The sequence below is a fragment of the Hyperoodon ampullatus genome (genome assembly GCF_949752795.1).
Source record: "Hyperoodon ampullatus genome assembly, chromosome: 8".
NCBI lineage: Eukaryota > Metazoa > Chordata > Mammalia > Artiodactyla > Ziphiidae > Hyperoodon > Hyperoodon ampullatus.
Genome location: NC_136921.1, coordinates 100,375,615 through 100,400,334, shown reverse-complemented (window position 1 = coordinate 100,400,334; position 24,720 = coordinate 100,375,615). Strand labels below are relative to the sequence as shown.

At 37.6% G+C, this 24,720-nt stretch overlaps 1 pseudogene across 1 annotated transcript in view; it reads left to right on the top strand.

The window, feature by feature from the left end:
• Positions 1 to 24,720, top strand: part of LOC307057543 (coiled-coil domain-containing protein 150-like) — a 148,033-nt pseudogene that overhangs the window by 45,125 nt on the left and 78,188 nt on the right. Inside the window, exons 14-15 of the transcript in view lie at positions 3,759 to 3,874; positions 9,043 to 9,126. The product of the transcript in view is annotated as a coiled-coil domain-containing protein 150-like (transcript). The remainder of the gene's footprint in view (positions 1 to 3,758; positions 3,875 to 9,042; positions 9,127 to 24,720) is intronic.

The window sequence follows — 24,720 nt, the reverse complement described above, 5'->3', positions numbered from 1 at the left end:
AGGATGAGGAAATTCCCTTCTATTCCTAGTTTGTTGGGAATTTTTATCATGAAAATATGTTGAACTTGTTCAGTTGCTTTTTCTATATCTGTTGGAATAATCTTGTGGATTTTGTCCTTTATTCTATTACTAAGGTGTATTACATTGATTGATTTCAAATGTTGAACCAAGTTTTCCTTTGGGGGATAAATTTCACTTGATCATGGTGTATAATCCTTTTCATATGTTGTTTGATTTGGCTTGCTATTATTTTGTTGAGGATTTAAGAATCTGTATTAATAAGGGTTACCACATAGTTTTTTGGGTTTTTTTTCTTGTGACATCTTTGGTTTTGGTATCAAGGTATTGAATAATATTGGCCTCTTAAAATGATTTGATAGTGTTCCCTCTCCTATTTTGAGAAGACTTTGTGAGGGATTGGTGTTAATTCTTTCAGTGTTTTGTAGAATTCAACAGTAAAGCCATCTGGTTCTAGGTTTTTCTTTGTGGGGAGTGTTTTGTTTATTATTATTATTATTATTGATCCAGTCTCTTTATTTGTTATAGTTCAATTCATATTTCTACTTCTTTTTGAGTTTTAGTCATTTGGGTCTTTCTAGGAATTTGTCCATTTCATCTAGGCTATGTAATTTATTGGCATACAGTTGTTCCTAGTAGCCCCTTTTTAATTTCTGGGAGTTCAATACAATCTCTCTTCTTTCATTTCTAATTTTAGCAATTTGTGTATTCTTTATATTTTTTTCTTGGTTAATACCACAGTGGTTTGTCAATTTTGTTGATCTTGTCAAAGAACCAACTTGTGGTTTTACTGATTTTCTCTATTGTTTTTCTAGCCTCTGTTTTATTTCTGCTATAATCCTTATTATTTTCTTCCTTTTGCTTGCTTTGAGTTTAATTTTCTTTTTCTAGGTTCTTAAGATGGATGCTTAGGTTATTGATATCAGATATTTCTCTTTTTTTAAATATAAGTTTATACAGCTACATATTTCCCTCTAAACACCACTTTAGCTGCATACCATACATTTTCTTTATCATGTTATATTTTCATTTTCATTCATCTCAAAATATTCTTTAATTTCCTTTGTAATTTGCTCTTTGACCCATTGATTATTTAGAAATATGTTGTTGATTTCCCCATATATGTGAATTTTCCAAATTTCCTTCTTTTATTCATTTAATTTTATTTCATTGTTGTTGGAGAACATACTTTATATAATTTCAGTCCTTTCAGATTTATTGAGAGTTGTTTTATGGTTTAACATGTGGTATATCCTAGAGCACACTTCATGTGCACTTGAGAAAAATGTGTATTCTATTATTGTTTGGTGGAGTGTTCTAAAGATGTGTGTTAGGTCCAGTTGCTTTATAGTGTTGTTCAAGTCATCAGCTGTTTCTTCATTGATCATGTAACTGTTCCACCTATTATTGAAAGAGGGATATTGAAGTCTTCAACTGTTAGTGTTGAATTGTTATTTCTCCCTTCAATTCTGTCAGTTTTTGCTGTATTGTTTTTGCTTCATTGGGGTTGTGTTGTTAGATGCAAATGCATTTATAAATGTTATCTTCTTAATGGGTTGATCCTTTTTTCAATATATAATGTCCTTCTTTTTTTTTTTTTTTTTGTTTCGTGGGCCTCTCACTGTTGTGGCCTCTCCCGTTGTGGAGCACAGGCTCTGGACGCGCAGGCTCAGCGGCCATGGCTCACGGGCCCAGCTGCTCCGCAGCATGTGGGATCTTCCCGAACCGGGGCACGAACCCATGTCCCCTGCATCGGCAGGCGGACTCTCAACCACTGCGCCACCAGGGAAACCCTATAATGTCCTTCTTTATCTCACAGATTTTTGTCTTAATATCTACTTTGTCTCATGTTAGTGTAGCCACTCCAGCTCTTTTCAGATTACTGTTTACATCATATGTCTTTTCCCATCCTTTTATTTTCAACCCATTTGTGTCTTTGGATCTAAAGTGTGTCTCTTATAAACAGCATACAGTTGGGTCTTTTAAAAAATTTATTCTGCCTGTCTCTGCTTCTTAGTTGGAGTGTTTAATCCATTAATATTTAACATCATTACCCATAAAGTAGGATTTACATCTGCCACTTTACTATTTTTTATATGTTTTATGTGATATTTGTTCCTCTGTTTCTCCAGTATTGCCTTCCTTTGTGTTAAGTAGATATTTCTGGTGCACTATTTTAATTCCCTTAACCTTTCTTTTACTATATATTTTTGATTTATAGATAACTGAGTTACAAACAAGAACTACATATTTATATGTCTTCTACATGTACCTACATTGCTACATTTTCTGGTACCCTTTATTTCTTTATGTGGATTCCAGTTATTATCTAATCCCCTTTTATTTCAGCCTGAAGAGCTCCCTTTAGCATTTCTTACAGGGCATTTTTTTCTAGCCTCACAGTCTAGACCCCACCAAAGGGCGGACACTGGTAAATTATCCCACACAATTTAAATTGGGATTAGAGAGAATTGACATCTTAGCAATATTGTATCTTCCTAATACAGGGCCACAGTATGTCTCTCCATTTTATTTAGGCTTTTGATTTGTCTTGTCAGCATACTGTAATTTTCAGCATGTCAAATATTGGACATATTTTTTCTTAGATTTGTACCTAAGAATTTCATGGATTTTGGTGCTGTTATAAATGGAACTTTTAAGAAATATCAATTTCCAATTGTTTGTTGCTAATATATAGAAATACAATTGATTTGACCTTGTATCCTTCAACCTTACTAAACTCACTTATTCTAGGATTTCTTTTGTAGATTCTTTGGGATTTCCTATGTAGACTATCATGTCTGTTGTAAGTGGAGACAGTTTTCTTTCTCCCTTTCCAATTTCTATGCTTTTTATTACTTTTTCTTACCTTGTTGCACCAGCTAAGGCCTCCCGTATGATACTGAATAGGAATGGCAAGAGCAGATATCCTTGCCTTTTTCCCAGTCTTAGCGGAAAACATTCAGTCTTCCACCAATACTGATATTAGTTGTAGGTTTTTACAGACATAATTGATCACATAGAGGTGGTTCCCTTTCATTTCTAGGTTACTGGGTTTTTATCATAAATTAATTTGAATTTTGTGAAATGCTTTTTCTGTGTCTATTGAGATGGTCATATGGTTTTTCTTCTATAGTCTATTGATGTGGTGAATTATTGTAATTAATTTTGAATGTTGAACAAGCCTTGTATTACCAGAATAAACTACACTTAGTCCTGATTTGTTATCCTTTTATTTATTGCTGGATTCATTTTGCTAATATTTTTTGGAGTATTTTTGCCTCTATATTTATATGCTCGAGTTAATATATAAATAGGTACCAAGTATCAGAAGGACTTTCACTTCTAGTAAATGTACACTATGCAATTTGTAATAACTCTCCTGCTAAAGACAACTAAAAAGCAGGGAAACACATTCATAAGATACCATTTATTTTACAGTTAAAAATGTCATTTTAAAAACAAGATAAGGGCTTCTCTGGTGGTGCAGTGGTTGAGAGTCCGCCTGCCGATGCAGGGGACACGGGTTCGTGCCCCGGTCCGGGAATATCCCACATGCCGTGGAGCAGCTAGGTCCGTGAGCCATGGCCGCTGAGCCTTCACGTCCGGAGCCTGTGCTCCACAATGGGAGAGGCCACAACAGTGAGAGGCCTGCGTACCGCAAAAAAAACAAACAAACAAAAAACAAGATAATATTTTTGGATCTGGCATAGAATTCTTTCTTCTTTTTTCTTCTAAAGGTAGGCATAAATGCATTAACCTGCAACCTGCAAACTCTAGAGCAAAAGAATAAGCAACTGGCAGATCAAATTGCTTCCCTAGAACTTGAGCAAGCAACTTCTGATTACCATTGGGGGTATAAAAAGTCAGTCTAAAGTAGCAATTAATGACTATGAGTTTTAAAAACAATCCGAAATCAGGAGATGGGTTTCCTTCATTTTTTTTTTGATAATTATCACAAGTCTGAATAATGCAGGCTAAATATGTCAGAGAGCCCTACGGTATTCAGACAATACAGGATTTAGGAAAACAAGAGTTTAAGACAGCCTTTAAATGTCTGCCTACACAGATGATCTATAATGCTGAAAAGCACCAATATTTCTAACGTTTTAAAATATTTTCTTTTCCATAAATTGTGAGGAAGAAACTTGTATATTTTTTCTCTTTCTGACAGTTCCATCCATTAGGAAATGAATAGTAAGTTTGATTCCTAAAGGCTACTTGACAAGGTCAATCCATTACAAATAAATGGTAGAAGTCTTAAAACATCTCCAGGTGAAGGAGATTTAAAGAGATGATTGTTATGTTAAACAGCTAATAAGCTTTCCATGTGCTTCTGAATACTTGAGAAAGAATTAGCCATTGCTTCTATAACATGCAAATCATCTTTCAAAATTCCAAAGAAGGCCCTGTTGTGAAGTCTGCCTTAATCTGAACTAAATTCTTTCAAACTCTGTCATAAGCTGCTCATTACTTCAACTATAAAAAATTACAGAGACTAAATCTAAATCCTGGGACTTCCCTGGTGGTGCAGTGGTTAAGAATCCGCCTGCCAATGCAGGAGACATGGGTTCAAGCCCTGGTCCAGTAAGATCCCACATGCCACGGAGCAACTAAGCCCATGTGCCACAACTACTGAGCCTGCGCTCTAGGGCCCGTGAGCCACAACTGCTGAGCCCTCGTGCCACAACTACTGAAGCCTGCATGCCTAAAGCCTGTGCTCTGCAACAAAGAGAAGCCACCTCAATGAGAAGCTCATACACCCCAATGAAGAGTAGCCCCCACTCACTGCAACTAGAGAAAGCCCGTGCGCAGCAACGAAGACCCCATAGAGCCAAAAATAAATAAATAAATAAAAATTAAAAATATATGTATAAATACTCTAATTTTTCATGGCTTTAGAGCCAGACTATCTATATTTCAATTTTGGCTGTGACCTTGGGTGTGATCCTTAACCTCTTGGAGCCTGAGTTTCTTAATGTCTCAAAATGGGGATAATCATACTATTATTAGGAGGTTGTTGAGGTTAAGTAAGTTAATACATGTAAAACATGTAGAGCATTCTAACATTTATTGAATTCTTAGTATCTCAACTGTCTCAGAAGAAAGCCTGTAAGTTCCTATCAGAGCAACAAGGTGCATTAGCTCTAATTCCTGGTACTGTCTCAAACCACGCCTCCCTCCCCCAAGATTAAAGATTCATCCATGTCCTTTCCTGTTGGCCAGGCCTCAGCTGGGCTTATCCACCCACCTGGTTTGGGTCTCTCTGGAAGACCATATCTCAGTCTGCATGATTCTTTCATGCCTCTACTGCCAGTGAGCAGGCCTGTGACCTTATCCTATTAGTGACTTTGATGGGTCTTGCAAGTGATTTGCTCAATGCTGATTCTTGCCTGTCCACAGCATCTCTTGATTAAGGTCTCCCAGTGATATCCCATACCTCAATTCCAGCTTATATGTCTATGCAAAGAATCTTCTCTGACCAAACCTGCCTGGAAGTGCCTCACTTGGCTGTATGAGTCTTGAGGAAAGAGGTTAAGAACTTTTTTTTTTTTTCAATCCGAGCAATGTCATTAAACCTATTGTTCTTTGAGAATTAACACTTGAAATTCTCAATAAAAACTACCCTCTAGTATAACCTCTTACTGATTTTTAGAGATATACATATGAATGTGTGTTGTGTATGCCACACCACAGATTTAAATTCAGACCTGGTTACAATACTCGGCTCCATTTACTGTGTGACCTGGGCAAGTTCTTAACCTCTATGGCCTTCAGCGCCAAGGGGATCTGCCCTAACTGTGGGGTTCTACTGTGCAAACCCATAGCAAAATAGGTACTACATTTCTAACTGCTAAGTTAGAAATTGACCTGCTTATGCATCTGCCTTCACTCTCTTCTAATGCAAGAAGAGTAGTTACTCATCTGTATACTCCCTTGCCTACCGTAACGCCTAATACATAATAGGTGTTAAAGAAATGTTGATTGGGTAGAGCACAAAGAGGGTCATGTGGTCTTACCAGGCTGTGAGGATTAAATGTCATACTGTGAGTAAAGTGCCCCTCACAGGGCCAACATATACAGTATACTTGTATAAATATAATTTCTTCTTTTTCTCACACTTCCTAATTTTAGGTTTATGTTTGCCATTTCAGCCTTTAATGACTGTGTAATTTTTAAATTTTTTTATTGAAATATAGTTGATTTACAACGTTGTGTTAATTTCTGCTGTACAGCAAAGTGAGCCGGTTATACTTTTATATTTTTAAATATTCTTTTCCATGTGGTTTATCACAGGATATTGAATATAGTTCCCTGTGCTATACAGTAGGACCTTGTTGTTTATATATTCTATATATAATAATTTGCACCTGCTAACCCCAAACTCCCACTCCCTCCCTCCCCCATTCTCCCCTCCCCCTTGGCAACCACAAGTCTGTTTGCTATGAATAATGGTGTAACTTAAGTCCGTTACCACAGGCAGTCATGCAGGGAAACACAATGAGAAAAGATCCAAATGTGAGAAGGTTACTATTCCTGGATTCAAGTTAAATGACTATTTGCCCCACTTCTCATTTGTATTTTAAACATACGTTTTCAAATGGTAGCAGCAGACAGAAGTAGAATTAGTTGCATACACAACTAGGATTATAATGACTTGAAATTAAACAATGTATTAAATGTAGTATTTCTTAAAACTAGGGTGACATTCAGTCAGTGTATACTTGTGAGGGTGACAGAGTCGGTTCCATTTGCGGGGGCCTATGTCATACTGGTTGTTAAAAATTTTGAATAAAATTCGTACTTAACAATCTACTTATAAAACAGCTTTACCAAGATGCTACTATCTCTTGGTTTTATGTATCCTTCTAACAGCTTCTGCTAACTTTTAGAGCTTACCCAGATTTTTAAAATTATTTTAGAAATCACTTTGTGGCTTACTGTTGATCCTTGTCAACCTGCCTTTCATATCGTAAGATAATTCTTTCTGTGTTAGCTTCCTGCTTTTCCAAGGAGTGATGTTTTTGTGCTTGAGTTAAAATGTATATTCTAACCATTAGCATTTTTCTTTGTATGCTGTTTCTGGGGTGATTCTCCAGTTTCTGTTTTGCTCTGTATATTAATAAATTTTATAGTATATTGCCAAGATTATTTAAGCAAAGGTTACATTGAGTTCTGCATTCCACAACTCAGAGTCTGAGATATTCACTCATTTAAGTGGTCTCTCTCTAATTTTTGGTGTTCCACCAATTTCCTTAAGTACAGGGCCTATTTAAATAATCTGAAAACAGTCATTTAAGTGACTGCCTTAACATCTACTTTCCTTTAGCAACTGGAACAATTTATTTTTGTTTGTCATAAATTTAAATAAGTGACTTTGTGTCAAACAGTAACACATTTTGATTTTTCTTAGTTTTCACTTATCAGTGCATTAGTGTTCTCTTGGGTGGCAAAAAGGGGAAATTATTTTAAAAGTGTATTTGAAAGAGTAATAGAATTCTTTATGCCTTTGCCTAAAAGAGGGAATTTTATTGAAGAAAAAAGTGCCATTATTTTAAAAATTCTTGGACACATTTTATAAGAGACCCAGACTATCCAAGTTATTTAAAAAAAATAAAAAGCCTTCCACATTCCAAGAAGGCAAGCAAAGTTATTTTTGAGTGTTTTTATTTGTAATAGCTAGCATATTTTTGGTTAAATCTGGCTCTTGACTTTTTATAAGCTATAGCTACGTTTTGCAGCACATTGGGCACCTTGATTTATAGGACTTGGAACTGAATTTTAAGTTTTAAATAATTCAGCTTTTATGGTTATGGTGTAGCTTTGTTTTTGTAGCATTATTGGCCATCCTTGTCATATATTTTCTGCTGAAGGCTTGACCAAAACATAATCCCAGGGCTTCCCTTGTGGCGCAGTGGTTGAGAGTCCGCCTGCCGATGCAGGGGATATGGGTTCGTGCCCTGGTCCAGGAAGATCCCACATGCCGCGGAGTGGCTGGGCCCGTGAGCCATGGCTGCTGAGCCTGAGCATCCAGAGCCTGTGCTCCACAACGGGAGAGGCCACAACAGTGAGAGGCCTGCGTACCGCAAAAAAGAAAAAACCCTCATTATTAAAGGCTGTTTGAATGATTAAATATGTAATTTCATGAAATACAGAGACTTCAGTAATGTTTGTCCTAGATAACATTACGTTGAGTACTTGATCAAACAATGTTGGAGTTTCCGACAAACATTTCTTTTGTTTTTTTTCAGTTTTTTTTTCTTTTTTTACTGCCTTTTACTATGGTAACTGAGGTGTCTGCTATTGACCAAATGGTTGTGATCATTTGTAGCTCCCACTGTCTTAAATAACTACAATCATCCCTCAGTATGTGTGGGGGATTGGTTCCAGGACCCCCCAGATACCAAAATCTGTGGATGCTCAAGTCCCTTATATAAAATGGTGTGATATTTGCATATAATCTATGCACATCCTTCCATATACTTTAAATCATCTCTAGATTATTTATAATACCGAACACAATGTAATGCTATTTAAATAGTTGTCAGTTGCCCGTGTGTGGCAAATTCAAGTTTTGCTTTTTGGAACTTACTGGAAATTAATTTTTCCTGAATATTTTTGATCCACAGTTGGTTTAACCAGTAGATGTGGAACCTGTGGATACAGAGGGCCAACTGCATATAATCCTCAAACTGCATATCTGCAACCACTGATAAAACCACCCCACATCTGGGTTAGGTTGCAACTACAAAGGAATACTTGACATAACAAAAACAGAATTAGGAAACAAAGAACAACAGTGAGTCCTAAGGCACTCATATTTTCATTAGCAGTCTCTCTACATGTTTCATATTACACTATGATCAGCTGTCTAAAGACAGACTAAGTGGTAGCAGTAGCAAATAAATATGAATCCTGGATTCATTACTTTAGAAATAGTAAGGGTATAAATACTTGTTTAAGAAAGAAAATGATTATTCATTCTATGCCTAGAGGTACTGATACCTGTGTTTGCTTTATCAGCTTGCCCAACAGCAGGTGGAAAATGTCTTGGGAAAAATTACTGAGAGTAAAAATAAACTGGCCTATGAAAAGGGAAGACTACAGGTATGAGATTTCGTTTTTTGATTTTTGTTTTCTAATTTTTTAATGCCAGTTGTCAAGCTAAATTTTGCTGGATTTTGAGAGGACTTAGCTCTGTCATTTACTAATTCTATAACTTTGGACAAGATTTTAAGCCTCCCTAAGTTTGGTCCCTCATTGAAATCCAGGTGACTTCTATTTACACACCTATAATATAATACTGAAACCTAAAATTGTGAAGCCAAGGCTCATTCTGTGACAGTATAAAACTTTATTATAATTATTTTATGCATGGTCATTTGCTGCCAATGTAGAAAGCCTATGTTCTCTCTTTCTTTATCAAAGTATAGTTGATTTACAGTATTACATTAGTTTCAGGTGTACAACAGAGTGACTCAATACTTTTATAGATTATACTCCATTTAAAGTTATTATAAAATATTGGCTATATTCCCTGTACTGAACAATCAGTCCTTGTAGCTTGTTTATTTTATACATAGTAGTTTGTACCTCTTAATCTCCTACCCCTGTTTTGCCCCTCCCACCTTCCTTCCCCCCACTGATAACCACTAGTTTATTCTCTATTTCTGTGAGTCTGTCTCTGTTTTGTTATTTTCATTGCTTTGTTTTATTCTTTAGATTCCACATATAAGTGCTAACATATAATATTTGTCTTTCTTTGTCTGACTTATTTCACTAAGTATAATACCTTTCTGGTCTATCCATGTTGTTGCAAATGGCAAGATTTCATTCCTTTTTATGGCTGACTAATATTCTCTCTCTCTATATATATATATATATGTCTGTGTCTGTGTATATATACGTACACGTATGTATATGTATATATAGAGAGAGAGAAAGAGAGAGAATATATATATATATATATTCTCACATCTTCTTTATCCAGTCATCTGTTGATAGACCCTTAGGTTGATTCCATATCTTGGCTATTGTAAATAATGCTGCTATGAAGATTGGGGTTTTTTCCCTCCTAAAATAATGGGTTTATTGAGATATAATTCACGTTTAAAATGTAAAATTTAGTGGTTTATAGTACATTCACAAAGTTGTGGAATCATTACCACTGTCTAATTCCAGAATATTTTCATCATGACAGAAAGAAACCCTGTACCCACTAGCAGTCATTCCCCATTCTCCCCTTCCCTAGCCTCTGGCAACCACTAATTTACTCTCTGTCTCTGTAGATTTTCCTATTCGGGACCATGTTTAATTTTTGAAGTGTAAAAAAGAACTCTTTTTTTTTTCTTTTTTTTTTACTACCCCCTCCCCGGAGCTGCTTTCCCCCCTTGGTGTCCATACGATTGTTCTCTACATCTGTGTCTCTATTTCTACCCTGCAAACTGGTTCATCTGTACCATTTTTCTAGGTTCCACATATATGTGTTAATATACGGTATTTGCTTTTCTCTTTCTGACTTACTTCACTCTGTATGACAGTCTCCAAGTCCATCCACGTCTCTACAAATGACCCAATTTCGTTCATTTTTATGGCCGAGTAATATTCCATTGTATAAACGTGCCACATCTTTATCCATTCATCTCTCGGTGGGCATTTAGGTTGCTTCCATGACCTGGCTATGGTAAATAGTGCTGCAATGAAATTGGGGTGCATGTGTCTTTTTGAATTATGGTTTTCTCTGGGTATATGCCCAGTAGTGGGATTGCTGGATCATATGGTAATTCTATTTTTAGTTTTTTAGGGAACCTCCATAGTGTTCTCTATAGTGGCTGTATCAATTTGCATTCCCACCAACAGTGCAAGAGGGTTCCCTTTTCTCCACACCCTCTCCAGCATTTGTTGTTCATAGATTTTCTAATGATGCCCATTCTAACTGGTGTGAGGTGATATGTCATTGTAGTTTTTTGTGTGTGTGTGTGTGTGGTACGTGGGCCTCTCACTGTTGTGGCCTCTCTCATTGTGGAGCACAGGCTCCGGACACGCAGGCTCAGCAGCCATGGCTCACGATCCCAGCCGCTCCGCGGCATGTGGGATCTCTCCGGACCAGGGCAAGAACCCGTGTCCCCTGCATCGGCAGGCAGACTCTCAACCGCTGCACCACCAGGGAAGCCCTGTCATTGTAGTTTTGATTTGCATTTCTCTAATAATTAGTGATGTTGAGCAGCTTTTCATGTGCTTCTTGGCCATCTGGGTGTCTTCTTTGGACAAATATCTATTTAGGTCTTCTGCCCATTTTTGGATTGGTTGTTTGTTTGTTTATTTAATATTGAGCTGCATGAGCTATTTATATATATTGGAGATTAATCCTTTGTCCTTTGATTTGTTCTCCCATTTTAAGGGTTGTCTTTTCTTCTTGTTTATGGTTTCCTTTGCTGTGCAAAAGCTTTTAAGTTTCATTAGGTCTCATTTGTTTATTTTTGTTTTTATTTCCATTACTCTAGGAGGTGGATCAAAAAACATCTTGCTGTGATTTATGTCAGTGTTCTGCCTAGGTTTTCCTCTAAGAGTTTTATAGTGTCCAGTCTTACGTTTAGGTCTCGAATCCATTTTGAGTTTATTTTTGTGTTAGGGAGTGATCTAAGTTCATTCTTTTATATGTAGCTGTCCAGTTTTACCAGCACCACTTACTGAAGAGACTGTCTTTTCTCCATTGTATATCCATGCCTCCTTTGTGATAGATTAGTTGACCATAGGTGCATGGGTTTATCTCTGGGCTTTCTGTCTTGTTCCATTGATTTATATTTCTGTTTTTGTGCCAGTACCCCATTGTCTTGATTACTGTAGCTTTGTAGTATAGTCTGAAGTCAGGGAGTCTATTCCTCCAGCTCCGTTTTTTTCCCTCAAGACTGCTTTGGCTATTCAGGGTCTTTTGTGTCTCCATACAAATTTTAAGAATTTTTGTTCTAGTTCTGTAAAAAATGCCATTGGTAATTTGATAGCGATAGCATTGAATCTGTAGATTGCTTTGTGTTGCATAGTAATTTTCACAATATTGATTCTTCCAATCCAAGAACATGGTATATCTCTCCATCTGTTTGTATCATCTTTAATTTCTTTCATCAGTGTCTTAATAGTTTTCTGCATACAGGTGTTTTGTCTCCCTAGGTAGATTTATTCCTAGGTATTTTATTCTTTTTGTTGCAGTGGTAAATGGGAGTGTTTCCTTAATTTGTCTTTCAGATTTTTCATCATTAGTGTATAGGAATGCAAGAGATTTCTGTGCATTAATTTTGTATCCTGCAACTTTACCGAATTCATTGATTAGCTGTAGTAGTTTTCTGGTGGCATCTTTAGGATTCTCTCTATATAGTATCATGCCATCTGCAAACAGTGACAGTTTTACTTCTTTTCCAATTGGTATTCCTTTTATTTCTTTTTCTTCTCTGATTGCTGTGGCTAGGACTTCCAAAACAGTGTTGAATAATAGTGGTGAGAGTGGACATCCTTGTTCCTGATCTTAGAGGAAATGCTTTCAGGTTTTCACCACTGAGAATGATGTTTGCTGTGGGTTTTTCATATATGGCTTTTATTATGTTGAGGAAAGTTCCCTCTATGCCCACTTTCTGGAGACTTTTTTATCATAAATGGGTGTTGAATTTTGTCAGAAGCTTTTTCTGCATCTATTGAGATGATCATATGGTTTTTATTCTTCAGATTTTTACTATGGTGTATCACATTGATTGATTTGCGTATATTGAAGAATCCTTTCATCCCTGGGATAAATCCCATTTGATCATGGTGCATGATTCTTTAATTTGTTGTTGGATTCTGTTTGCTAGTATTTTGTTGAGGATTTTTGCATCTATATTCATCAGTGATATTGGTCTGAAATTTTCTTTTTTTTGTAGTATCTTTGTCTGGTTTTGTTATTGGGGTGATGGTGGCCTCATAGAGTGAGTTTGGGAGTGTTCCTTCCTCTGCAATTTTTGGAAGAGTTTGAGAAGGATGTGTGTTAGCTCTTCTCTACATGTTTGATAGAATTCACCTGTGAAGGGAGCCGGAGGAAGATGGCGGAAGAGTAAGACGCAGAGATCACCTTTCTCCCCACAGATACATCAGAAATTCATCTACACGTGGAACAACTCCAACAGAACACCTACTGAACGCTGACAGAAGACCTCAGACCCCCCAAAAGGCAAGAAACTCCCCACATACCTGGGTAGGTCAAAAGAAAAAAAGAATAAACAGAGACAATAGGATATGGACGGGACCTGCACCAGTGGGAGGGAGCCGTGAAGGAGGGAAGGTTTCTACACACTACAAGTCCCTTCGAGGGCGGAGACTGCAGGTGGCGGAGGGGGAAAGCTTCGGAGTAGCGGAGGAGAGCACAGCAACAGGGGTGTGGAGGGCAAAGCAGAGAGATTTTGGCACAGAGGATCGGTGCCCTCAGGCACACACCAGCCCGAGAGACTTGTCTGCTCGGCCGCCAGGGCGGGCGGGGCTGGGAGCTGAGGCTCGGGTATCGGCTTTCAGTCGGAGCGCAGGGAGAGGTCTGGGGCTGGCCGCAGGAAGAGACCCTGAAGGGGTTAGTGCTAGCCCGGAGGGAGTCCGGAGAAAGGGTCTGGAGCTACCGGAGAGGCAAGAGACTTTTTTCCCTTTTGTTGCCTGGTGCGCGAGGAGAGGGCATTCCCCTCCCTCCCCTCTGCCTGAGTGAGCCAGAGCCCCCAAATCAGCGGCTCCTTTAAACCCGTCCTGTCTGAGCGAAGAACGGACGCCCTCCGGCGACCTACGCGCAGAGGCGGGGCCAGGTCCAAGGCTAAGACCCGGGAGCTGTGAGAGCAGAGACAGGGAAATCTCTCTGTGCAGCCTCCGAGGCAGCGGATTAAAGCTCCACGGTCCATTTGATGTGCCCTGCGTCTGTGCAGTGCATGAATGGACAGCGAATCATCCCAAATTGAGGAAGTGGACCTTGAGGACAAGATTTAAGACTTTCCCCCCCTTTTTTTCCCTCTTTTTACAACGAATTATCTCAAATTAAGGAGGTGGACTTAGCAAGATTTCAGACTTTTTGCCCTTTTCCTCTTTTTACAACGAATTATCCCAAATCGAGGAGGTGGACTTGGAGAGCAAGATTTTTGATTTTTCCCCCTGCTCTCTTTTTGTGAATGTGTATGTGTAATCTTCTGTGTAAGATTCTCTCTGTATAGCTTTGCTTCCACCATATGTCCCAGGGTTCTTTCGGTCCGTGTTTTTTTTTCAATAATTACTTTTTAATTTTAATAACGCTACTATATTTCATACTTTATTCTATTTTACTTTACCTGCTCTTTCTTTTTTTCCTCCCTTCCCTTCCTCCCTCCCTCCCTCCGCTCCTCCTTTCCTTCTTTCTTTTTCTTTCCTCCATCCCTCCCTCCCTCCCACCCTTCTTCTTTCCACTTTCTTTTTCTTTCCTTCCTCCCTCCCTCCCTCCTGTCTTTCTTTCTTTCTTTCCTTCCTCCCTCCCTCCTCTCTTCTTCCATTCACTCTTCCTTTTGCTTTCATTCCTCCCTCCCTCCCTCCTTTCTTTCCTTTCTTTCCATCCTTCCTCCCTCCCTCCTTTCTTTCTTTCTTCCTTCCTTCCTTCCTTACTTCCCTTCTTCCTTTCTTTCAATCTCTCTTTCTTTCTTCTACTAATTATTTCTTTCTACTTTTTCTCACTGTTATTCTGAGCCGGGTGGATGAAAGGCTCTTGGTGCTGCAGCCAGGAGTTAGTGCTGTTCCTCTGAAGTGGGAGAGCCAACTTCAGGACACGGGTCCACAAGAGACCTCCCAGCTCCACATAATATCAAGCAGCGAAAATCTCCCAGGGATCTCCATCTCAACACCAGCACCCAGCTTCAGTCAACGACCAGCAAGCTACAGTGCTGGTCACCCTATGCCAAGCAACTAGCAAGGCAGGAACACAACCCCACCCATTAGCAGAGAGGATACCTAAAAACATAATAAGGCCACAGGCACCCCAAAACACACCACCAGACGTGGACCTGTCCACCAGAAAGACAAGATCGAGCTTCAACCACCAGAACACAGGCATTAGTCCCCCCCACCAGGAAGACTACACAACCTACTGAAACAACCTTAGCCACGGGGGACAGACACCAAAAACAACGGGAACTACGAATCTGCAGCCTGCAAAAAGGAGACCCCAAACACAGTAACATAAGCAAAATGAGAAAGCAGAAAAACACACAGCAGGTGAAGGAGCAAGATAAAAACCTACCAGACCTAACAAATGAAGAAGTAATAGGCAGTCTACCTGAAAAAGAATTCAGAATAATGATAGTAAAGCTGATCCAAGATTCTATTTCCCAGATCCAAAATCTTGGAAATAGAATAGACAATATGCAAGAAACAGTTAACAAGGACCTAGAAGAACTAAATATGAATCAAGCATCGATTAAAAACACAATAAATGAAAGGAAAAATACTCTAGATGGGATCAATAGCAGAATAACTGAGGCAGAAGAACGGATAAGTGAGGTGGCAGATAAAATAGTGGAAATAACTGATGCAGAGAAAAATAAAGAAAAAAGAATGAAAAGAACAGAGGACAGTCTCAGAGACCTCTGGGACAACATTAAACGCACCAACATTCGAATTATAGGGGTTCCAGAAGAAGAAGAGAAAAAGAAAGGGACTGAGAAAATATTTGAAGAGATTATAGTTGAAAACTTCCCTAATATGGGAAAGGAAATAGTTAATCAAGTCCAGGAGGCACAGAGAGTCCCATACAGAATAAATCCAAGAAGAAATACGCCAAGACACATATTAATCAAACTGTCAAAAATTAAACACAAAGAAATCATATTAAAAGCAGCAAGGGAAAAACAACAAATAACACACAAGGGAATCCCCATCAGGTTAACAGCTGATCTCTCAGCAGAAACTCTACAAGCCAGAAGGGAGTGGCAGGACATAATTAAAGTGATGAAGGAGAGAAACCTGCAACCAAGATTACTCTACCCAGCAAGGATCTCATTCAGATTTGATGGAGAAATTAAAACGTTTACAGACAAGCAAAAGCTGAGAGAGTTCAGCACCACCAAACCAGCTTTACAACAAATGCTAAAGGAACTTCTCTAGGCAAGAAACACAACAGAAGGACTATACCTACAATAACGAACCCAAAGCCATTAAGGAAATGGGAATAGGAACATACATATCAATAATTACCTTAAATGTAAATGGACTAAATGCTCCCACCAAAAGACACAGAGTGGCTGAATGCATACAAAAACAAGACCCATATATATGCTGTCTACAAGAGACCCACTTCAGACCTAGAGACACATACAGACTGAAAGTAAGGGGATGGAAAAAGATATTCCATGCAAATGGAAATCAAAAGAAAGCTGGAGTAGCAATTCTTATATCAGACAAAATAGACTTTAAAATAAAGACTACTAGAAGAGACAAAGAAGGACACTACATAATGATAAAGGGATCGATCCAAGAAGAAGATATAACAATTGTAAATATTTATGCACCCAACATAGGAGCACCTCAATACATAAGGCAAATACTAACAGCCATAAAAGGGGAAATCGACAGTAACACAATCATAGTAGGGGACTTTAACACCCCACTTTCACCAATGGACAGATCATCCAAAATGAAAATAAATAAGGAAACACAAGCTTTAAATGATACATTAAACAAGATGGACTTAATTGATATTTATAGGACATTCCATCCAAAAACAACAGAATACACATTTTTCTCAAGTGCTCATGGAACATTCTCCAGGATAGATCATATCTTGGGTCACAAATCAAGCCTTGGTAAATTTAAGAAAATTGAAATTGTATCAAGTATCTTTTCCGACCACAATGCTATGAGACTAGACATCAATTACAGGAAAAGATCTGTAAAAAATACAAACACATGGAGGCTAAACAATACACTACTCAATAATGAAGTGATCACTGAAGAAATCAAAGAGGAAATTAAGAAATACTTAGAAACAAATGACAATGGAGACACGACGACCCAAAACCTATGGGACGCAGCAAAAGCAGTTCTAAGGGGGAAGTTTATAGCAATACAATCCCACCTTAAGAAACAGGAAACATTTCGAGTAAACAACCTGACCCTGCACCTAAAGCAATTAGAGAAAGAAGAACAAAAAACCCCCAAAGTTAGCAGAAGGAAAGAAATCATAAAGATCAGATCAGAAATAAATGAAAAAGAAATGAAGGAAACGATAGCAAAGATCAACCAAACTAAAAGCTGGTTCTTTGAGAAGATAAACAAAATTGACAAACCATTAGCCAGACTCATCAAGAAAAGAAGGGAGAAGACTCAAATCAGTAGAATTAGAAATGAAAAAGGAGAAGTAACAACTGACACTGCAGAAATACAAAAGATCATGAGAGATTACTATAAGCAACTCTATGCCAATAAAATGGACAACCTGGAAGAAATGGACAAATTCTTAGAAATGCACAACCTACCAAGACTGACTCAGGAAGAAATAGAAAATATGAATAGACCAATCACAAGCACTGAAATTGAAACTGTGATTAAAAATCTTCCAACAAACAAAAGCCCAGGACCAGATGGCTTCACAGGCGAATTCTATCAAACATTTAGAGAAGAGCTAACACCCATCCTTCTCAAACTCTTCCAAACCATATCAGAGGAAGGAACACTCCCAAACTCATTCTACGAGGCCACCATCACCTTGATACCAAAACCAGGCAAGGATGTCACAAAGAAAGAAAACTACAGGCCAATATCACTGATGAACATAGATGCAAAAATCCTCAACAAAATACTAGCAAACAGAATCCAACAGCACATTAAAAGGATCATACACCATGATCAAGTGGGGTTTATTCCAGGAATGCAAGGATTCTTCAATATACGCAAATCAATCAATGTGATACACCATATTAACAAGTTGAAGGAGAAAAACCATATGATCATCTCAATAGATGCAGAGAAAGCTTTCGACAAAATTCAACACCCATTTATGATAAAAACCCTGCAGAAAGTAGGCATAGAGGGAACTTTCCTCAACATAATAAAGGCCATATATGACAAACCCACAGCCAACATTGTCCTCAATGGTGAAAAACTGAAACCATTTCCACTAAGATCAGGAACAAGACAAGGCTGCCCACTCTCACCACTCTTATTCAACCTAGTTTTGGAAGTTTTAGCCACAGCAATCAGAGAAGAAAAGGAAATAAAAGGAATCCAAATTGGAAAAGAAGAAGTAAAGCTGTCACTGTTTGCAGATGACATGATACTATACATAGAGAATCCTAAAGATGCTACCGAAAAACTACTAGAGCTAATCAATGAATTTGGTAAAGTAGCAGGATACAAAATTAATGCACAGAAATCTCTGGCATTCCTGTACACTAATGATGAAAAATCTGAAAATGAAATCAAGAAAACACTCCCATTTACCATTGCAACAAAAAGAATAAAATATCTAGGAATAAACCTACCTAAGGAGACAAAAGACCTGTATGCAGAAAATTATAAGACACTGATGAAAGAAATTAAAGATGATATAAATAGATGGAGAGATATACCATGCTCCTGGATTGGAAGAATCAATATTGTGAAAATGACTCTACTACCCAAAGCAATCTACAGATTCAATGCAATCCCTATCAAACTACCACTGGCATTTTTCACAGAAGTAGAACAAAAAATTTCAAAATTTGTTTGGAAAAACAAAAGACCCCGAATAGCCAAAGCAATCTTGAGAACGAAAAACGGAGCTGGAGGAATCAGGCTGCCTGACTTCAGACTATACTACAAAGCTACAGTAATTAAGACAGTGTGGTACTGGCATAAAAACAGAAAGATAGATCAGTGGATCAGGATAGAAAGCCCAGAGATAAACCCACGCACATATGGCCAACTTATCTTTGATAAAGGAGGCAGGAATGTACAGTGGAGAAAGGACAGCCTCTTCAATAAGTGGTGCTGGGAAAACTGGACAGGGACATGTAAAAGTATGAGATTAGATCATTCCCTAACACCATACACAAAAATAAGCTCAAAATGGATTAAAGACCTAAATGTAAGGCCAGAAACTATCAAACTCTTAGAGGAAAACATAGGTAGAACACTCTATGACATAAATCACAGCAAGATCCTTTTGGACCCACCTCCTAGAGAAATGGAACTAAAAACAAAGATAAACAAATGGGACCTAATGAAACTTCAAAGCTTTTGCACAGCAAAGGAAACCATAAACAAGACCAAAAGACAACCCTCAGAATGGGAGAAAATATTTGCAAATGAAGCAACTGACAAAGGATTAATCTCCAAAATTTATAAACAGCTCATGCAGCTCAATAGCAAAAAAACAAACAACCCAATCCAAAAATGGGCAGAAGACTTAAATAGGCATTTCTCCAAAGAAGATATACAGACTGCCAACAAACACATGAAAGAATGCTCAACATCATTAATCATTAGAGAAATGCAAATCAAAACTACAATGAGATATCATCTCACACCAGTCAGAATGGCCATCATCAAGAAATCTAGAAACAATAAATGCTGGAGAGGGTGTGGAGAAAAGGGAACACTCTTGCACTGCTGGTGGGAATGTGAATTGGTACAGCCACTATGGAGAACAGTATGGAGGTTCCTTAAAAAACTAAAAATAGAACTACCATATGACCCAGCAATCCCACTACTAGGCATATACACTGAGAAAACCATAATTCAAAAAGAGACATGTACCAAAATGTTCATTGCAGCTCTATTCACAATAGCCCGGAGCTGGAAACAACCTAAGTGTCCATCATCGGATGAATGGATAAAGAAGATGTGGCACATATATACAATGGAATATTACTCAGCCATAAAAAGAAACGAAACTGAGCTATTTGTAATGAGGTGGATAGACCTAGAGTCTGTCATACAGAGTGAAGTAAGTCAGAAAGAGAAAGACAAATACCGTATGCTAACACATATATATGGAATTAAAAAAAAAATGTCATGAAGAACCTAGGGGTAAAACGGGAATAAAGACACAGACCTACTTGAGAATGGACTTGAGGATATGGGGAAGGGGAAGGGTAAGCTGTGACAAAGGGAAAGAGAGGCATGGACATATATACACTACCAAACGTAAGGTAGATAGATAGTGGGAAGCAGCCGCAGAGCACAGGGAGATCAGCTCGGTGCTTTGTGACCGCCTGGAGGGGTGGGATGGGGAGGGTGGGAGGGAGGGAGATGCATGAGGGAGGGGATGTGGGAACAGATGTATATGTATGACTGATTCACTTTGTTATAAATCAGAAACTAATAATATAAAAAAAAAAAAAAAAAGAATTCACCTGTGAAGCCATCTGGTCCTGGACTTTTGTTTGTTGGAAGATTTTTAATCACAGTTTCAATTTCATTACTTGTGATTGGTCTGTTCATATTTTCTATTTCTTCCTGGTTTAGACTTGGAAGGTTATACCTTTTGAAGAATTTGTCCATTTCTTCCAGGTTGTCCATTTTATTGGCATAGAGTTGCTTGTAGTAGTCTCTTAGGATACTTTGTAATTCTGCGGTGTCTGTTGTAACTAACTTCTCCTTTTTCATTTCTAATCTTATTGATTTGAGTCCTCTCCCTCCTTTTCTTGATGAGTCTGGCTAATGGTTTATCAATTTTGTTTATCTTTTCAAAGGACCAGCTTTTAGTTTTATTGATCTTTGCTATTGTGTTCTTTGTTTCTATTTCATTTATTTCTGTTCTGAGCTTCATGAATTCTTTCCTTCTGCTAACTTTGGGTTTTGTTTGTTGTTCTTTCTCTAGTTCCTTTAGGTGTAAGGTTAGATTGTTTATTTGAGATTTTTCCTGTTTCTTGAGGTAGGCTTGTATAGCTATAAACTTCCCTCTTAGAACTGCTTTTGCTGCATCCCATAGGTTTTGGATCGTCATGTTTTCATTGTCATTTTCTCTGGGTATTTTTTGATTTCCTCTTTGATTTCTTCAGTAATCTCTTGGTTATTTAGTAATGTATTGTTTAGCCTCCATGTGTTTGTGGTTTTTATGTAATTTTCCCTGTAATTGATGTCTAATCTCACAGCATTTTGCTCAGAAAAGATGCTTGATATGATTTCAATTTTCTCAAATTTACTGAGGCTTGATTTGTGAACCAAGATGTGATCTATCCTGAAGACTGTTCCATGCGCACTTGAGAAGAAAGTGTAATCTGCTGTTTTTGGATCGAATGTCCTATAACTATCAATTAAATCTATCTGGTTTATTGTGTCATTTAATGCTTGTGTTTCCTTATTAATTTTCTGTTTGGATGATTTGTCCATTGGTGTAAGTGAGGTGTTAAAGTCCCCCACTATTATTGAACATTGGGGTTTTTGAATTAGTATTTTCATTTTCTTCAGATATATACTTGGGAGAAATTGCTCGATCATATGGTAGTTCTATTTTTAGTTTTTTGAGGAACCTCCATACTGTTTTCCATATGGCTGCAACAATTTACATTCCCACCAACATTGCACTAGGGTTCCCCTTTCTCCACATCCTTGCCAATGTTTGTTATTTGTGGTCTTTTTGATGATAGCCTTTCTGACAGGTGTGAGGTGATATCTCATTGTGGTTTTGATTTGCATTTCCCTGATGATAAGCAGTGTTGAGCATCTTTTCATGTGCATGTTGGCCCTCTGTACATCTTCTTTGAAGAAATGTCTATTCAGGTTTTCTGACCATTTTTTTAATTGGGGTGTTTGGGATTTTTGATATTGAGTTGTATTTGCTGTTTACGTAGTTTGTTTATTAACCCCTTATCAGTCATTCCATTTGCAAACATTTTCTCCCACTCAGTAGGTTGTCTTTTCATTTTGTCAATGGTTTTCTTTGCTGTGCAAAAGGTTTTAAGCTTAATTAGGTCCCATTTGTTTTATTTTTGCTTTTGTTTCCTTTGCCTTAGGAGAAAGAACCCAAGAAAGATTGCTACAATGTATGTCAAAGAGTGTTCTGTGTTTTCTTCTAGGAGTTTTGTGGTTTCGGGTCTTACATTCAAGTCTTTAATCCATTTCAAGTTAATTTTTGTAAATGGTATAAGTTAGTGGTCCATTTTCTTTCTTTGTCAAGTGCCTGTCCAATTTCCCCAACACAGTTTATTGAAGAGACTACCTTTTTCCCATTGTATATTCTTGGTTCCTTTGTTGTAAAATAATTGACCATATATGTGTGGGTTTCTTTCTGGACTCTCTGTTTTGTTCCATTGATCTATGTGTCTCTTTTTATTCCAGTACCATACTATTTTGATTACTATAGCTTTGTAGTATAGTCTGAAGTCAGGGTGCATATGTTAACTCCAACTTTGTTCATTTTTCTCAAGATTGCTTTGGCTATTCAGGATCTTTTGTGGTTCAATATAAATTTTATGATTATTCCAGTTCTGTGAAAAATGTCCTGGGTTTTTGATAGGGATTGCATTAAATCTGTAGATTGCTTTGTGTAGTATGGACATTTTACCAAAATTTCTGTGAACATGGGATATCTTTCCCTTTCCTTATATCATCTTTAATTTCCTTCACCAGTGTTTTATAGTTTTGGAGAGTATAGGTCTTTCACCTTCTTGGTTAAGATCATTCCTAGGTATTTTATTCTTTTGGTGTGATTTTAAACAGGATTGTTTTGCTTTCTCTTTGTGATTGTTCATTGTAAGAGTATAGAAAAGCAACAGACTTCTGTATATTAATCTTGTATCCTGCAACTTTACTGAATTAATTTATTCTAATAGTTTTTTGGTGGAGACTTTAGGGTTTTATATATAAGTATAATGTCATCTGCAAATAGTGACAGATTTACCTTTTCCCTTCCAGTTTGATGCCTTTTATTTCTTTTTCTTGTCTGATTCCTGTGTCTAGGATTTCCAATACTGTGTAAAATATAAATGGGAAGAGTAGGCATCCTTGTCTTGTTTCTGATTTTAGAGGAAAAGCTTTCAGCTTTCCAACATTGCGTATGATGTTAGCTGCCGGTTTGTCATAAATGGCCTTTATTTATGTTGAGATATGTTTCATCTATACCAACTTTGATGAAAGTTTGTATCATGAATGTTTGTTGAATTTTTTCAAATGCTTTTTCTACATCTGTTGAGATGATCATGTGATTCTTATCCTTTGTTTTGTTAATGTGGTGTATCACATTGATTAATTTGTAGGTATTAAACCATCCTTGCATCCCTGGAATAAATCCCACTGGATCACGGTATATAATCCTTTTTATAATTGTTGAATTCAGTTTTCTAATATTTTGTTGAGGATTTTTGCAACTATATTAATCAGAGATGTTGGCCTGTAATTTTCTCTTTTTTTGTGGTGTCTTTGTCTGATTTTGGTATCAGGATAATCGTAGGCTCATAGAATGAATTTGGGAGTGTTCCCTCCTCTTCAGTTTTTTGGAGTAGTTTGAGAAGGATAGGTATCAGCTCTTCTTTATATGTTTGTTATTGATAGAATTTCCCTGTGAAGCTGTCAGGTCCTGGACTTTTGTTTCCTGGGAGTTTTTTGATTACTAATTCAATTCCACTACTAGTGATCAGTCTGTTCAGATTATCTCTTTCTTCCTCATTCAGTCTTGGAAGATTGTATGTTTCTAGAAATTTATCCATTTCTTCTAGGTTGTCCAATTTGTTGGCATATAGCTGTTCATAGTATTCTCTTCTGATGTTTTTATGTACCTCTGTGATATCAGTTGTAATTTCTCCTCTTTCAGTTATTATTTTGTTCATTTGTGTTCTCTGTCTTTTTTTCTTAAAGTGCCTGGCTAAAGGCTTATTGATTTTATTTATCTTTTCAAAAAAACAGCTCTTAGTTTCATTGATCCTTTCTATTGGTGTTTTTTTTTTTTAGTCTCCTTTTCATTTCTTCCTCTCTGATCTTTATTATTTCCTTCCTTTTGACTTTGGGCTTTGTTCTTTTTCTAATTCCTTTAGATGGTATGTTAGGTTGTTCATTTGAAATTTTTCTTTTTTCTTGAGGTAGTCCTGTGTCGCCGTAAACTTCCCTCTTAGGACTGTTTTTGCTGCATCTCGTAGATTTTGGAAAGTTGTGTTTTTATTTTCATTTGTTTCAAGGTATTTTCTGATTTCCTCTTTGATTTCTTTACCTACCCATAGGTTTTAATAGCATGTTGTGTAGTCTCCACGTTTGTGGTTTTCCCATTTTTCTTCCTGTAGTTGATTTCTAGTTACATACCATTGTGTTCATAAAAAAATGCTTGATATAATTTCTGTTCTCTTCAATTTGTTGAGACTTGTTTTATGGCCTAGCTTGTGATCTATCCTGAAAAACATTCCATATGCATTTAAATTTTATTTATTTTTTATTTTTTTAAATTTTTGGCTGCATTGGGTCTTCATTGCTGTGCGCAGGCTTTCTCTGGTTGTGGCACGCAGGGGCTGTTCTTCATTGCTGTGTGCAGGCTTCTCATTGCAGTGGCTTCTCTTGTTGTGGAGCATGGGCCCTAGGTGCACGCCCTTCAGTAGTTGTGGCACGCGAGCTCCAGAGCACAGGCTCAGCAGTTGTGGCGCATGGGCTTAGTTGCTCCGTGGCATGTGGGATCTTCCCAGGCCAGGGCTCGAACCTGTGTCCCCTGCATTGGCAGGTGGACTCCCAACCACTGTGCCACCAGGGAATCCCCCATCTGCATTTAAAAAGAATGTG